Raw genomic sequence first — 14,673 nt, forward strand, 5'->3', positions numbered from 1 at the left:
TCTAAATACCTCTATAAGAACCAGTCACGTGTCATACACACCACACTTATAACACATTCTTGAGTAATGCCAGACCCGCTTTGTACAAACCACAGTAAACCACAGTCTCAGTAACCCATGTCAGGATTGCCAGAGAAAATATGGGCTATCCAGTTCAATTTGAATTCCAGATAAACAACAAGTAAGTTTTCAGTATCCGTATGTCCCACATATTGTATGGGCCCTACTTACACTAAAACTAAGTCAGGCCAAATACTGCATGGGAATACTTACACTAAAAAATTATTCTGGGTTTATCTGAAACTGAAATTTAACTGGGTGCCTTGTATTCTTGTTCGCTAAGTCTGGCAACCCTTATATACTTACCACCAGCTGATGTATTATATATTTATTGTAGTTTTGTTTAGTGTGTGTCTTCCCCTACTAGAATGTGCAGCGTTACCAAAGACTACAACAATGGAAGAGTGCCGGATACACAGGAGTAGCTGCTTACTGAATCTTGGTGAATGAATGAATGAACACGCACCATAAATACAAGCCACACCATGTAATGAGGAAAAGTTACATGTCCCAGAATTCCTGACTTGTGAACAGAAACCATGCACACAAAGGCCACAGACACAGATAGACACGTCTGCACTGTGCTCCCCATGCCAAACCCACACTTACCACAGACTTAACTGATACACATCACTCACTCTTCCCACACACTCACAGTCACCACCGAGGCCTACATTACCAACTAGACAGTGAGAGAATAAGTAATGATTGGAATTAAATCCTGGAGGATCCACTGGGAACCACACTCTCAACTGTGTGTATTCACTGCACCTGACACGTGTCACACACTCAGTAAATATTTGTGGACAGAGGACTGATGAACCCACCCTGAGCCTTTCATTCCTCCCTCAGGACTCTCGAAGTCACAAGAGGATCCCCCTCGGCTTGGATCCACTGTGGTGGCCCAAGGCTGCAGCCCAGGGGCAGGGGAGGTCTCCTCTGCCTCTAAATACTTCTTCTGTACTTCTACTCTGCGCAAGCTCAGCTACGCTGGTAAGGGCGCAGGGCTCCTCAGGTGAGGGGGTGCTTGGCTGTGAGGCAGGAGGCACACAGATCCCAGGGAGGCTGAGAGGAAACCCAGGGTCATCAGAGGTGATGAGGGCTCTGTGGAGGAGCCTGGGCAGGATGGCTGAGCTGTTCCGAGGGCGTGGATGCCAGCTGAGTCTGGGGGTGTGTGTGTGAATACTGCTACTACCATGGTGGGGAAGTCAAGGAGCAGGGGCCGGAAAGGTCTGGGCTTGAGGTGGAGGGAAGAGGGACCAGATTAAGCATCTTCAGAGGAAAATGTAGGCTTTGTCTTTGCCTTTGCTTCCAGAGAAGGACAGAGTTCTGCATCATACACCTCCAGCCTGAGAGCAGGACCATCCAGCTCAGGTGCACACAGCTCACACATACACGCGCCCTCCAGGCACAGCCCTTCTCAGTGCACATCAACCCCAAGCACGTGCTCCACAGTACTCTCCTGCACCACAGCCCCATTCCACAAGGAATGCACCACCGATATTCCCAAACTCACACTCCTCGTCGTACACGCATCCAGCCGCATCCCTCACATACTACAGCCCTCACCACCATACTCCACACCCCTGTATACAGACACCGCTCCAGTATCCCCCCCACGCACATGAAAAGCCCACAGATGACACCAGATACACCACTCCGTCCTACGGCCAACAGACACCAAGCTCACGACATAGCTATGTCGTGCCAATGTCCCTCTCTCGTCTACCACACCTGCTCCCTCAGCTTCCGGCATGGCCCATGCATGTTATTATGATTTTCATTTCCTTTTTCAGGAATCCGGAGATTTCATCGAGACACTGCCCAGCCTAGACCACCCCTAGCCCAGGATCAGGAAGAAGGAGAGACCGCTTCCCCATCACACTGTGTCTCCTCCTCACCCTCTTCACCCTGTAAGAACTATCTGCACCCAGACAAAGAGGAAAGGGGCATGAAAATATACTACATGCAGGTACAAATGAACAAGGGTGTCACTGTCTCCTGGAAGACAAAGAAACCCTTGGAGTTGCCTGAAAAGCAGCTGACGATAGAAGAAGTGACCCTTCCTGAGGATGTGTGTGCAGTAGCCACTGACCCCTCTTCTGATGTGTCCACCGAAAGCCTCCTGTCTGACAATGAGCCCACTGGGGAGGAGAAAGAGTATGAGGAAAGGGCAGAGCTAGGCAGCCCATCAGGGCCACCTGCCGTCGAGGAGAGACCCAGCGCCAAGACAGCGGACTGGATGCTGACCATGGAGACCGGCTTCAGGTGCATGGCCTGCTGCCGGGTCCTCCCCACCTTGGACATCCTCCAGCAGCACGTGAAGTTCGGCGTCCTGCAGGGCTTCAGCTGCCGTGTCTTTCATCTCAACATGGCCCAGTGGATGGGCAATGTGGAATCAGAGAACACCCCTGAGGAGGAGGAGGAGGAGGAGGAGGAGGAGGAGGAGGAGGAGGAGGAGGAGGAGGAGGATGAAGAGAAGCAAGAAGAAAAGGAGAATGAGGGAGAGCAGCCCACGGGGGAAGGCCCCAGCCCAAAGAGACCCCGCAGGAAGGGTCTTTTCTCTCCTTTGAGTTCCAAACAGCAACTGAGATTCATGGGACAGAAGATCCTGGAAGACGGTGTGGCCGTCCCTTGGAAGAGGTAAGGCTTGAGGCTGGCAGTCTTCTGAGCCTATGTCACGAGGGCCCAGAGGAGTCTAAGGGAAGGGGCCGCACACATGTGCTGGTTTACCTAATGGCTCTGCAGTTGCATCAAATGGGACACACCCAGCACTAACAAAGGCATTGACCTCTGTTGACGTAAACAAGAAGGTGGAGCCTTTTCCTAGTTTTCTCAGGGTCTGCACAATGGACCTCAACTCTTAGAGGACGTACTGCCAGCAGCTCCTTCTCGGCAGAGAGAGCCAGGAGTGGTCTCAAGAGAGGACAGGGGCCCTTGCAGGACCAGAACTTTGAGGTCTGAGAGCCTTGGGACTGAGCCGAGATCTCACCCTGACCACTGTACCTAGCCTTCTGTGACAAAGGGGAATAGGAAAGAGAGTCACGTGGAAATGAGGTCCCCCAAGATATGGAAATGTTCCAGAACCTTCGTGGCGTGGTAGTTGATCTGGAGCCAAGCTCACTGTGGTGTGTGTGGCTCTGAGCATTAAGGCAATGCTGGAGGGTAACCCTGACCAGCAGAGCTTGGAGTGCTTCTTGTCTCTTCCTGTTCTACCTCATTTGCTTTATCCCTTCCAGGGAGAAGAAAGGACCCTCGGGAGAGTAGCAGACAGAATGCCGTGGTCTGAAGGAGGATGAAGGGACCGGCACTCAGTCTAACATCATATGACAATAGAAGCGTCCTATGCAATAAAGGGCATTTTCCAAACCTTTCCTGGAGCTTTGATTTAATGACATTTTTCTATCTATGCATCTATCTGTCAGCTACATCTGTATCTTTCAAGGTTTGTGAACAAGCTTTCACATAAGCACTAGAGACGTCCGCCAGAATTTTCCCGAAGAGGCCTGCAAATTGCTGGGGACTCCTCACAAATACGGAACGGCCATAACCCCTGCCACACAGACTCTGCGCGTGGCCCTCCTGACGTACTCCCACTCTCTCTCTGAATTTCCCAACGTCTGAGATGAGGGTGCTGGCTGGAGGCAATGATCACGTGCAGGCTGAATCTTCTCCAGATTCTGATTCTCTTCCTGGGCATATCGTCCTCAAGCACAGTCTCCATGTCCCTGGCCACACTGATCTCTCTCCTTCAGTCCTTCCCTCCCTCCCTCTCCTGCCTCCCAGTGCAGAGAATACTTTTTTGCATTTGAGACGACATTTATTTTTTGTTCACAGAATTCTCACCTGTTTTACTGTGGCCTCCGTTGTGAACATTCCACAGCTGAGAATTTTCTTCTTTTCTCCCTCATTTCTGCTGAGTCTTTACCTTCCTAATGCAGTGAACTCAGAGTGCCTAGCTGACTGGATGGGGAAAAAGATCCAGGGAGCAAAGAGAAATAATAAAAGAATATATCAGTTAATTTTTCATAGTGTTATCCAACTATATATTTTTAAAATTTTGGAATAATATTAGGAATCTTCTCTTTATAAAAAACTGAATTATTGGGCTTCCCTGGTGGAGCAGTAGTTAAGAATATGCCTGCGAATGCAGGGGACATGGGTTCGAGCCCTGGTCTGGGAAGATCCCACGTGCCACGGAGTAACTAAGCCCGCGCGCCACAACTACTGAGCCTGCGCTCTAGAGCCCGTGTGCCACATCAACCGAGCCCACGTGCCACGACTACGGAAGCCTGCGTGCCTAGAGCCCATGCTCCGCAACAAGACAAGCCACTGCAATGAGAAGCCCGTGCACCACAGCCAAGAGGAGCCCCGGCTCACTGCAACTAGAGAATGCCCGCTAGCAGCAACAAAGACCCAATGCAGCCCAAAATAAATTAATTAATTTTAAAAAATTGAATTAGTTTCAAGGGTACAATGTATAAAAGTACAATAAAAGCCCCCCTTCATAACCCCCCAACCCCACTCTCAAGATGGAATAGATATGCTGTGATACAATTTATAGTCGTAGTACTACTACTCCTCCCACCACATCCGAAATCCTCTGAGCCAGGTGCAGCAGCTTCCTTTCACAATGCTAGGACCCGCCACAAGACAGATGATAATCCCTTTGGACATTTCAAGGAGCGGCACAAGGCAACAGTACCTGGGAAATGCCACTGACAGCTCAGAATATCCATGGCATTTCTAGAGCCTCGGCACTGCTCTCGCTCTGGGAATGAAGGTCCAAAAAGCACATCGGAGAATGTTCATAGTTGTAAACAAGCTCCACCTTTGAAACACAATCTACATAGAACCACATATACAAGCCTGCACAATGGATGAAGCCAAGGTCTCCTCCATGATTTCCCTTCTGACCACCTTATTGTCTCCTCAACCATAAAAGGTGAACTTGAAACTCAGGACCTTGCCTTGTCACCAGAAACATCCAAGCTTGGATCAGTCTTTCTAAGACCAGATACTTGCTCTCTGAACTATTAGAGACTTGTCACATACATACAGGTAGAACAGGATTATTTCTATCTACCTGGGGACCTGGAGTCTTTCACATTGCTCCTGTTAAAACTCTCACAACAGCAAAACTTTACCTACAAAGGGTTCAAGCTATGACACTCCCAATTTCCACAAACCTCCTCAGCTCTTGTGAGTCACATGCAGCCAATTCCAGGAATTGGAAACATGGTTGTGAGGATGAAACTGACTTTGGGGCTCCCCTTGGATATGGTCTTCCAGACTTACCAAAAGGCCATTCAGAGGACGGTTTACCCCACCTCAGGGAAACCCGAGGCAGTACTTGCAGTCAAGGGCTGGCCATGGCTTCTGAGCTACATCCAAAAAGAATTTCATACTGTACCTGGATCTGCTGAAGCCATTTCTGACTGTCCGAGAGCCAGCATGTACCGCTCCTCAACTGCCTCCATTGTGGATCATCAGTAGGGCTGTCAGATTTAGTAAATAAAAGTACAGGATACCCAGTTAAACTTGAACTTCACATGAATAATAAGTCATTATTTTTAGTATAAGTAGATCCTATGAACTATTTGGGGCATACTTATCTTAAAAATATACTTGTTGTTTTTCTGATATTCATATTTAACTAAACAGCCTCTATTTTATCTGTCAACCCTACCCTTCAGAAATGATGGAGGCTCATAGAGATCCAGGAGACGCCTCAGCGCCTCCTCAGCTTTTATTTCTACGTCCTGGACAGCGAGCACGCACCTTCCACTCCCAGCCATTGGCTAGAATGGAGGATATTCTCTGTTTTAGAGCTTTGTCTACTTGTCATTGTTATTATCTTCCTTATTTTAAAGAGATGTTTATTTTCTCCCAAACTTAATAGCTCATCCAAAAGTATTTCAAAGTTCATTAGACAAGGGAAAAAACAACATGGTTCTGAAAAGTGAAGGAAACCGCCTGGTGTTTAGTCAAGAAGTAGTAGGGAGATTGAAAAAGCCAAACTTAATAAGCAAATCTCTCCAAGGGTATTTTCAGAGCTTGATACCCTCCCACACCTTGAAAATATTATTACATCAAGAATGTAGAACTGCTAACCAAATGTAAGGCTCCCATATGATTCTATCAAACTGAGGATGCTTCTTTACTAAGCAGTGAGCACACTTGCTGCCCCAGGGACCTTGGCAGTTGCAACGTAGGGCTCTTCCCTTTGGGATGGAAACAGCAAGTTTTCCTGTGGTCTACACACTGGCCCCCAAAATACTACACTCCCAATACTTGTCAACTTTAAGTATTTTTCTACATATCTCCATTTTTCTGTTACTATTTGGACTACATCCTAGACTTGACACTACGTAAATTGCATTCAAGAAGCTATTTTTAAAAGTTGGTAGGAAACCTTAAATCTATAGCTTGCAGTCCCTGGCTTACTTTCATCCAGGTGCATAAGGGTTTTCAAAAGTAGTCAGGTTAGTTACCCCATATCACAGCCCCACGCTTGTGTCACAGGTATAAAAATGGAACATGCTATTTAAGGTTTTAGTTGCCAAATCATCAAGCCTCCCAGACAGAGGCAATAGAGCAAAATGATTACAGAGGCATGGATTTTGATTTGCTCCAGTGTCTTGGGCAAGTCACTTGGCCTCTGTATGTATTTGTACTTATCTGCACTTATCTGTCACTTGGGGGTCATAATTGTACCTGGTCCATGGGTACGTTGTACAAATGATCTGTAAAGTAGTTACAAGAAACCGACACAGAGTAAGCACTCCACAGACATTGGCTATTAGCTATTGGAAATAGTTCTCCGTGAAACAGATGACTTTATCAGTGGATGACTCGGTGGGAGACAGTGAATCACAGAATCACAGCATGTTGAAAGTGACCTAGTTCACACTCTTATGTGAAAAGAAGAAAAGTGTGCATGGGTAGAAAATGTCTGAAACTTTACCTAACAAATAGTTCATCATGTTAGCATGGAGGATTAGAATAAATCAGGAAAGGAGGAAAGAAAAACTTGAGTGTCATTCAATTTCTCTATCATTTGTGTTTCTACACTGAGACTCTGAATACACTGGAAGTGCAATTTTTTTTAATGTGGCGGGATAAAGGTTTTCAAGTTTTCCTGATCCATCCGTATTATTATCTCAGAATTGCTGGCAGTTCTTGCCATCTTCGGATCTTCACCCATGTGAGTCAGTGGGCCATTCTGGACGGAGGAGATAATAGAGCAGAAGTGAAGTGAGAGGAAAGGAGAGAAAAGATTTTCTCTTTTCTCTTCAAAGAGGAAAGGTCTTTGGAATGGGAACAACTCACAACCAAACTTTGGGGAAAGGATGTGATGGAAAACGAGACAAACATCCTACCCCTGTGATGAGAAGGATTCCCTGGGCTGGATGGAGGGAGGTCACAGGAGGCTGGACAAGGAAACCAACTAGGGAGAAACACACACAAGTGCAGGGCAAACACCCTGAGGCCACTCAGCCTGACTCCATGCAAACATGTGTCCAGCAGCCAGCCCTTCACCTGTGGCTCCCCAGCAAGACAGGTACCTCGGGGGTGCCAACTCATTCTGAGTCCGTTATGCCTGGCCATTCATAAACCACTGTCTAACGTGTGAGGAATAAACTCTCAATGTTTATGAGGAAACTGGGGAAGGAGATTGAAAGGTTACTTAAATGGAAAAAAAAGAAGTTCAGGAAGGCAGGATGGTAGAGAGACAAGAAAAAGACCTTAAAAGATAGAAAGGATTTGCCAAAGAAGAGAAAGAAAAAGAAATGAATCCGAATGGGTTAACCTGCAGCTAGGAAGTTAAGGAAGATGATTGATGGGTGAAGACTATGGAATAAAGTGAATAAAATTTATCAGAAGTTGCTGAGAATATGCTAAGCAGCATGATTATCAAATTATGAATTGGCTGCAATGGCATTCTAGGGGGACACTAGGAAGGGGAAGCAAATGTTCATGAGATGACAGTGGCAGGTAGAAAGTTGTTTCAGGGGAAGATCAGTCTTGCAGAGGGTGTATCAGAGGAGGGCAAGTGTGAGCAAGCAAGGAAATACTAAGTGTATACGGTTCCTTCACTGAGTGCACCCAGCCCCGCGGTCAGCCTTGAGAACAAGCAGGACTTCAGGTACTGGAGCTACATTTCAGTCATCAAGACTTGAGAAGACACCCTTAACTCAGGTCTTCTCTTCAAACTCCATCTTTCCTTCTTGACCTTCATTTGGCCTCTTCCCTTACCCTCAAGCTGTGGACGGAGGCCACAGAGCAAGATGGGTCACTAGTGTCCTCCATCCCCTGGCGACTGTGGTTCACATCAGTGGAGTACCAAAGGCAATAACCAAGTAACAGACACAAGAGTGTATGAAGAAGAAGAGATTCTGATAAGGCTTTCTGTGACAGTGTGGGCCAAGTCGGCTCTATATGGCTGGTATCACGTGAATTATGAGCAGCCTTAGGGGAGAAGTTCTCAGAAGGCTGAGCCTGGCTCTCTAGAGGCTCTGCGTGCTCACAGCCCACTCCAAGACCTCAGTTACAGCTTCGGCCCCCAATATCTCTCCCTCTGCCTGCTCACAGTTTTTGAAGTCTTCTTTCCTCCACATTTCTCTTGAGAGGTGGAGGAGGAAGATGAGCTTCAGGCCAGCTCAGACTCCCCTGGGATCCCAGCAGGATGCCTATCATGAACCTCCCACCTTCTAGGAAGCTCCTAAGATCTTCACATTTGGGGCAGTTCTCATTTCAGCTGTGCTTCAAATTGCTGGCTGGAGACGGCCTGTTGGAAGGTGGCTAAAAGCAAGTAGCAATCCTTCGGGCAGCCTGACCCTTCTCGACTATCAGACATCTTCAGGGATATTCTAGGAAATGTTGTTTGTTCTAGAGAAGGGAGGGAAACAATCCAATTGTCCAATAATGCTTGAATGGAAAATAAATGATGCTATATGCATGTGATCAAATAATATCAAACAGTCAAAAATCAAAGACCTAGATCTATATGGATTCACGTGGATAAATCTTGAAAACATAATATTGATTGCAAGAAAATAAGATAAAAAATGTTAGATTGTGATAACAGGTATGTAAGTATTTAAATATTTAAATCAATTCAACATATTGCTTCTATATAGAGAGATGCAAGAAAATAAACTTTATCCAAAGAACACATTATTTACATTTAATATGCTCATTTATCTAGGAGACCCAAAATAACCCACAGATAAACTAGCAGGAACTAATAAGACGGTTCAACAAGGCACACACATACAAGATCAATAAATTTTAAAAGTCAATCAGGCTCCTCTACACTGGCGATAACAAATTAGAATCTGTAAAAGAAAAATAAGAAAAAAAGAAGATCTAAAAATTGTCACAAGAGCCATATAAATTATTTAGAGCTAAGCATACGTAGAAGGCAATATAACTAACAAACTGAGTACGAACAGATAAACTCCGCCCAACCCAAGGTTAGGAAAAGACTGTTGTTACTTTATGAGAACAGACCCTCTTCTTAAGGAGCAGATCAGTAAGTGAGAGTGAATCAAAGAAACACAGCATTTGAAAAGTCAGCTAGTCCAAGCCTCTTGATCGCACATACAGAAGCTGAAGCCCAGATAGGTTGAGTTACTTGCTAAAGGGCCCAATGTCCTGACCCAAGGACTAGCATTTTTCACTCAGTCGCAAGACACAATCAAATGCAGTACCTTGGAAAGAGATGGGGAAAAAATGAAGAAATCAATTATATAGTTCCTCATCTTTAAGTACAGAAAGAGCCGTGACAAAATTACACGTATTGAGGGAAAATTGAAGTGCAGAGTTTAAAATGTCAATAATCCACAGGGAAACTGGAGAGCATTTAAAATATTCATATTAAATCTCTCTAGAAAAGACATTAAAAGATCTCCAATCAAAATGTGAATTTTATAATAGACATGGTATGATACAATTTATAATAGATATGGTATGAACCTTTCCCTTTCACGGGAAAGCTTCGGCTGGGAAAAAGGAATTGTTCTTGAAAATGGGGCCTGTGCTACTGCAGACACTGTGCTCAACCTAGGTCCACCGAATGCTCTGATGTCATCACTGAGGTCACAGAATTCCACTGTGTGCCTGGCAACCTTGCAAACATAACAGCCCTGGTGAGCACTAGGCAGTACTGCTGGTTCACTAAGTGGTACAAGTTTTTCAGCCATTTAGGAGACTTGACATTTTTATTTGTATTGAATCATTTCAACGGATTGCCCAAGAGCCAAGAAGGGCCAACCTGTAGGGAAGAGGAGGAGTTGGACATCTCTTGAGGCATCTTCTAAGGGAGACTTCTAGTTGGTACGATGGAACGGCGACAAAAGAGGAAACATCTGGAAAATGAAGAGTCCCAGGAAACTGCCGAGAACGGAGGAGGTATGTGGGGGGGAACTTGTCTGGGGCACATGGGTTTCTGCCAAACTGAACCTTCTCCAGGAAGCGGGGGACTGAGAACGTGTCACCTGTGAAGCAGGGAGCGAGAGACCTTGTCTCACTGATGCTGCCGTATCTATCTGGAGGGTCCCTGTGGTGTGAGACGGCACAGAATGGCCAGATGCCCCCTGGGAGATGGGAGGTCAGCTCCGCTGGTCTGAGGACTCTCTCCTGGGGCAGCCGGGCCTGGAGCTTTGTCGGACTCACAGCAGGCTGCATCCTGCTTGCACAGACCTAGAGGTGCAGCTTTTCTCAGTCCCCGATTTCTCTCTTATTCTCTTGGATCTTTCCCTGGGGTCATGAGGTGGGGGATGTGAAGGATGCAAGGATGCTGAGAGAGACCCATGAGTTGCTTGGCCTCTTTGACCAAAGTGGAAAGAGAAGCCCCATGAGTTGAAGGCCCTGTTGAAAAATATCTTGACAAGTGGAATGCACTTTGAAAGAAGATTGTTTTTCTAGGGTTGGTGTCATATTGAAAGCAAGGAGGATTTATTCCTTCAACAGGAATAATTTCCCAAAGGAGATCAAGGGAAGGGAAGGGTTTTCCAGAGACTGAGACCGCGTGAGCGGGGGTGAGAAATGTCCTCAGGGTCCTGCGGGGAGCTCTGAGAGCCACGGGCCACGTGGTGCCTGTGTGCATTAAATGTAGACGAGTAGCTTGCCCTGGGAAAGGGGTGGTCACCCCAGAGCTCCAGCTAGAGGCCTCTGCCCCAGATTAGAGCCCAGTAGCTCCTACCAGGCCCAGGGCCCTGGAGACTGTAGGATGGGCCATGGGAATGGAGCTCTAGACAGCAGGCAGATTTCCAGGCAGTGGCTGGGACAGGCTGGGGAAGGAAATGACTGCCCCTGAACATTCAGAATATTTTGCTCTATGTTACTGTGTGTGTGTGTGAGAGAGAGTGAGTGTGTGTGTGTGTGTGTGCGTGTGTGTGTGTGGTAGTGCAGAGAAGAGCGAGATGAATGGGGGTAGAGTGCTTACCAGATATAACATCTGTGTGGTAAAGTTCTTGTCACCCTGCCTGGAGCTGGCTGACACTCGGCGTACCTAGGAGTGTATACAGAATTCTTGTTAGGGGTGTTTTAGGAGACAGTAACTCATACACCCATGTACACTCTGATACAGCAAATATATCACACAAGCCACATATAACTTCCTAAGTAAACCACACACAGCACATGGAGGTATATACACGCATCCCTCCTATACTATGTTCTCATACAACCCACCTGTATCACAATCCTCTCATCCAACAGCAAACGCTGGAGATGAGATATGTATATAGACACACAGACTATATATATAGGACACACACACACACACACACTATATATACATGTATTTCCTCAACTCTTGCACAAACACAGTTAACTTCAGCCATCTCTAAATACCTCTGTAAGAACCAGTCACGTGTCATACACACCACCCTTATAACACATTCTTGAGTAATGCCAGACCCGCTTTGCACAAACCACAGGAAACCACAGTCTCAGTAACCCATGTCAGGATTGCCAGAGAAAATATGGGCTATCCAGTTCAATTTGAATTCCAGATAAACAACAAGTAATTTTTCAGTATCCGTATGTCCCACATATTGTATGGGCCCTACTTACACTAAAACTAAGTCAGGCCAAATGCTGCATGGGAATACTTACACTAAAAAATTATTCTGGGTTTATCTGAAACTGAAATTTAACTGGGTGCCTTGTATTCTTGTTCGCTAAGTCTGGCAACCCTTATATACTTACCACCAGCTGATGTATTATATATTTATTGTAGTTTTGTTTAGTGTGTGTCTTCCCCTACTAGAATGTGCAGCGTTACCAAAGACTACAACAATGGAAGAGTGCCGGATACACAGGAGTAGCTGCTTACTGAATCTTGGTGAATGAATGAATGAACACGCACCATAAATACAAGCCACACCATGTAATGAGGAAAAGTTACATGTCCCAGAATTCCTGACTTGTGAACAGAAACCATGCACACAAAGGCCACAGACACAGATAGACACGTCTGCACTGTGCTCCCCATGCCAACCCCACACTTACCACAGACTTAACTGATACACATCACTCACTCTTCCCACACACTCACAGTCACCACCGAGGCCTACATTACCAACAAGACAGTGAGAGAATAAGTATTGATTGGAATTAAATCCTGGAGGATCCACTGGGAACCACACTCTCAACTGTGTGTATCCACTGCACCTGACACGTGTCACACACTCAGTAAATATCTGTGGACAGAGGACTGATGAACCCACCCTGAGCCTTTCATTCCTCCCTCAGGAATCTCGAAGTCACAAGAGGATCCCCCTCGGCTTGGATCCACTGTGGTGGCCCAAGGCTGCAGCCCAGGGGCAGGGGAGGTCTCCTCTGCCTCTAAATACTTCTTCTGTACTTCTACTCTGCACAAGCTCAGCTACGCTGGTAAGGGCGCGGGGCTCCTCAGGTGAGGGGGTGCTTGGCTGTGAGGCAGGAGGCACACAGATCCCAGGGAGGCTGAGAGGAAATCCAGGGTCATCAGAGGTGATGAGGGCTCTGTGGAGGAGCCTGGGCAGGATGCCTGAGCTGTTCCGAGGGCATGGATGCCAGCTGAGTCTGGGAGTGTGTGTGTCAATACTGCTACTACCATGGTGGGGAAGTCAAGGAGCAGGGGCCAGAAAGGTCTGGGCTTGAGGTGGAGGGAAGAGGGACCAGATTAAGCATCTTCAGAGGAAAATGTAGGCTTTGTCTTTGCCTTTGCTTCCAGAGAAGGACAGAGTTCTGCATTATCCACCTCCAGCCTGAGAGCAGGACCATCCAGCTCAGGTGTACACAGCTCACACATACACGTGCCCTCCAGGCACAGCCCTTCTCAGTGCACATCAACCCCAAGCACGTGCTCCACAGTACTCTCCTGCACCACAGCCCCATTCCACAAGGAATGCACCACCGATATTCCCAAACTCACACTCCTCGTCGTACACGCATCCAGCCGCATCCCTCACATACTACAGCCCTCACCACCATACTCCACACCCCTGTATATAGACACCGCTCCAGTATCCCCCCCCACGCACATGAAAAGCCCACAGATGACACCCGATACACCACTCCGTCCTACGGCCAACAGACACCAAGCTCACGACATAGCTATGTCGTGCCAATGTCCCTCTCTCGTCTACCACACCTGCTCCCTCAGCTTCCGGCATGGCCCATGCATGTTATTATGATTTTCATTTCCTTTTTCAGGAATCCGGAGATTTCATCGAGACACTGCCCAGCCTAGACCACCCCTAGCCCAGGATCAGGAAGAAGGAGAGACCGCTTCCCCATCACACTGTGTCTCCTCCTCACCCTCTTCACCCTGTAAGAACTATCTGCACCCAGACAAAGAGGAAAGGGGCATGAAAATATACTACATGCAGGTACAAGTGAACAAGGGTGTCGCTGTCTTCTGGAAGACAAAGAAACCCTTGGAGTTGCCTGAAAAGCAGCTGAGGATAGAAGAAGTGACCCTTCCTGAGGATGTGTGTGCAGTAGCCACTGACCCCTCTTCTGATGTGTCCACCGAAAGCCTCCTGTTTGACAGTGAGCCCACTGGGGAGGAGAAAGAGTATGAGGAAAAGGCAGAGCCAGGCAGCCCATCAGGGCCACCTGCCGTCGAGGAGAGACCCAGCGCCAAGACAGCGGACTGGATGCTGACCATGGAGACCGGCTTCAGGTGCATGGCCTGCTGCCGGGTCTTCCCCACCTTGGACATCCTCCGGCAGCACGTGAAGTTCAGTGTCCTGCAGGGCTTCAGCTGCCGTGTCTTTCATCTCAACATGGCCCAGTGGATGGGCAATGTGGAATCCGAGAGCACGCATGAGGAGGAGGACGAGGAGGAGGAGGAGGAGAACGAGGAGGAGGAGGAGGAGGAGGAGGATGAAGAGAAGCAAGAAGAAAAGGAGAATGAGTGAGAGCAGCCCACGGGGGAAGGCCCCAGCCCAAAGAGACCCCGCAGGAAGGGTCTTTTCTCTCCTTTGAGTTCCAAACAGCAACTGAGATTCATGGGACAGAAGATCCTGGAAGACGGTGTGGCCGTCCCTTGGAAGAGGTAAGGCTTGAGGCTGGCAGTCTTCTGAGCCTATGTCACGAGGGCCCAGAGGAGTC

The sequence above is a fragment of the Mesoplodon mirus genome, assembly GCF_964341445.2.
Source record: "Mesoplodon mirus genome assembly, chromosome: 10".
Classification (NCBI taxonomy): domain Eukaryota; kingdom Metazoa; phylum Chordata; class Mammalia; order Artiodactyla; family Ziphiidae; genus Mesoplodon; species Mesoplodon mirus.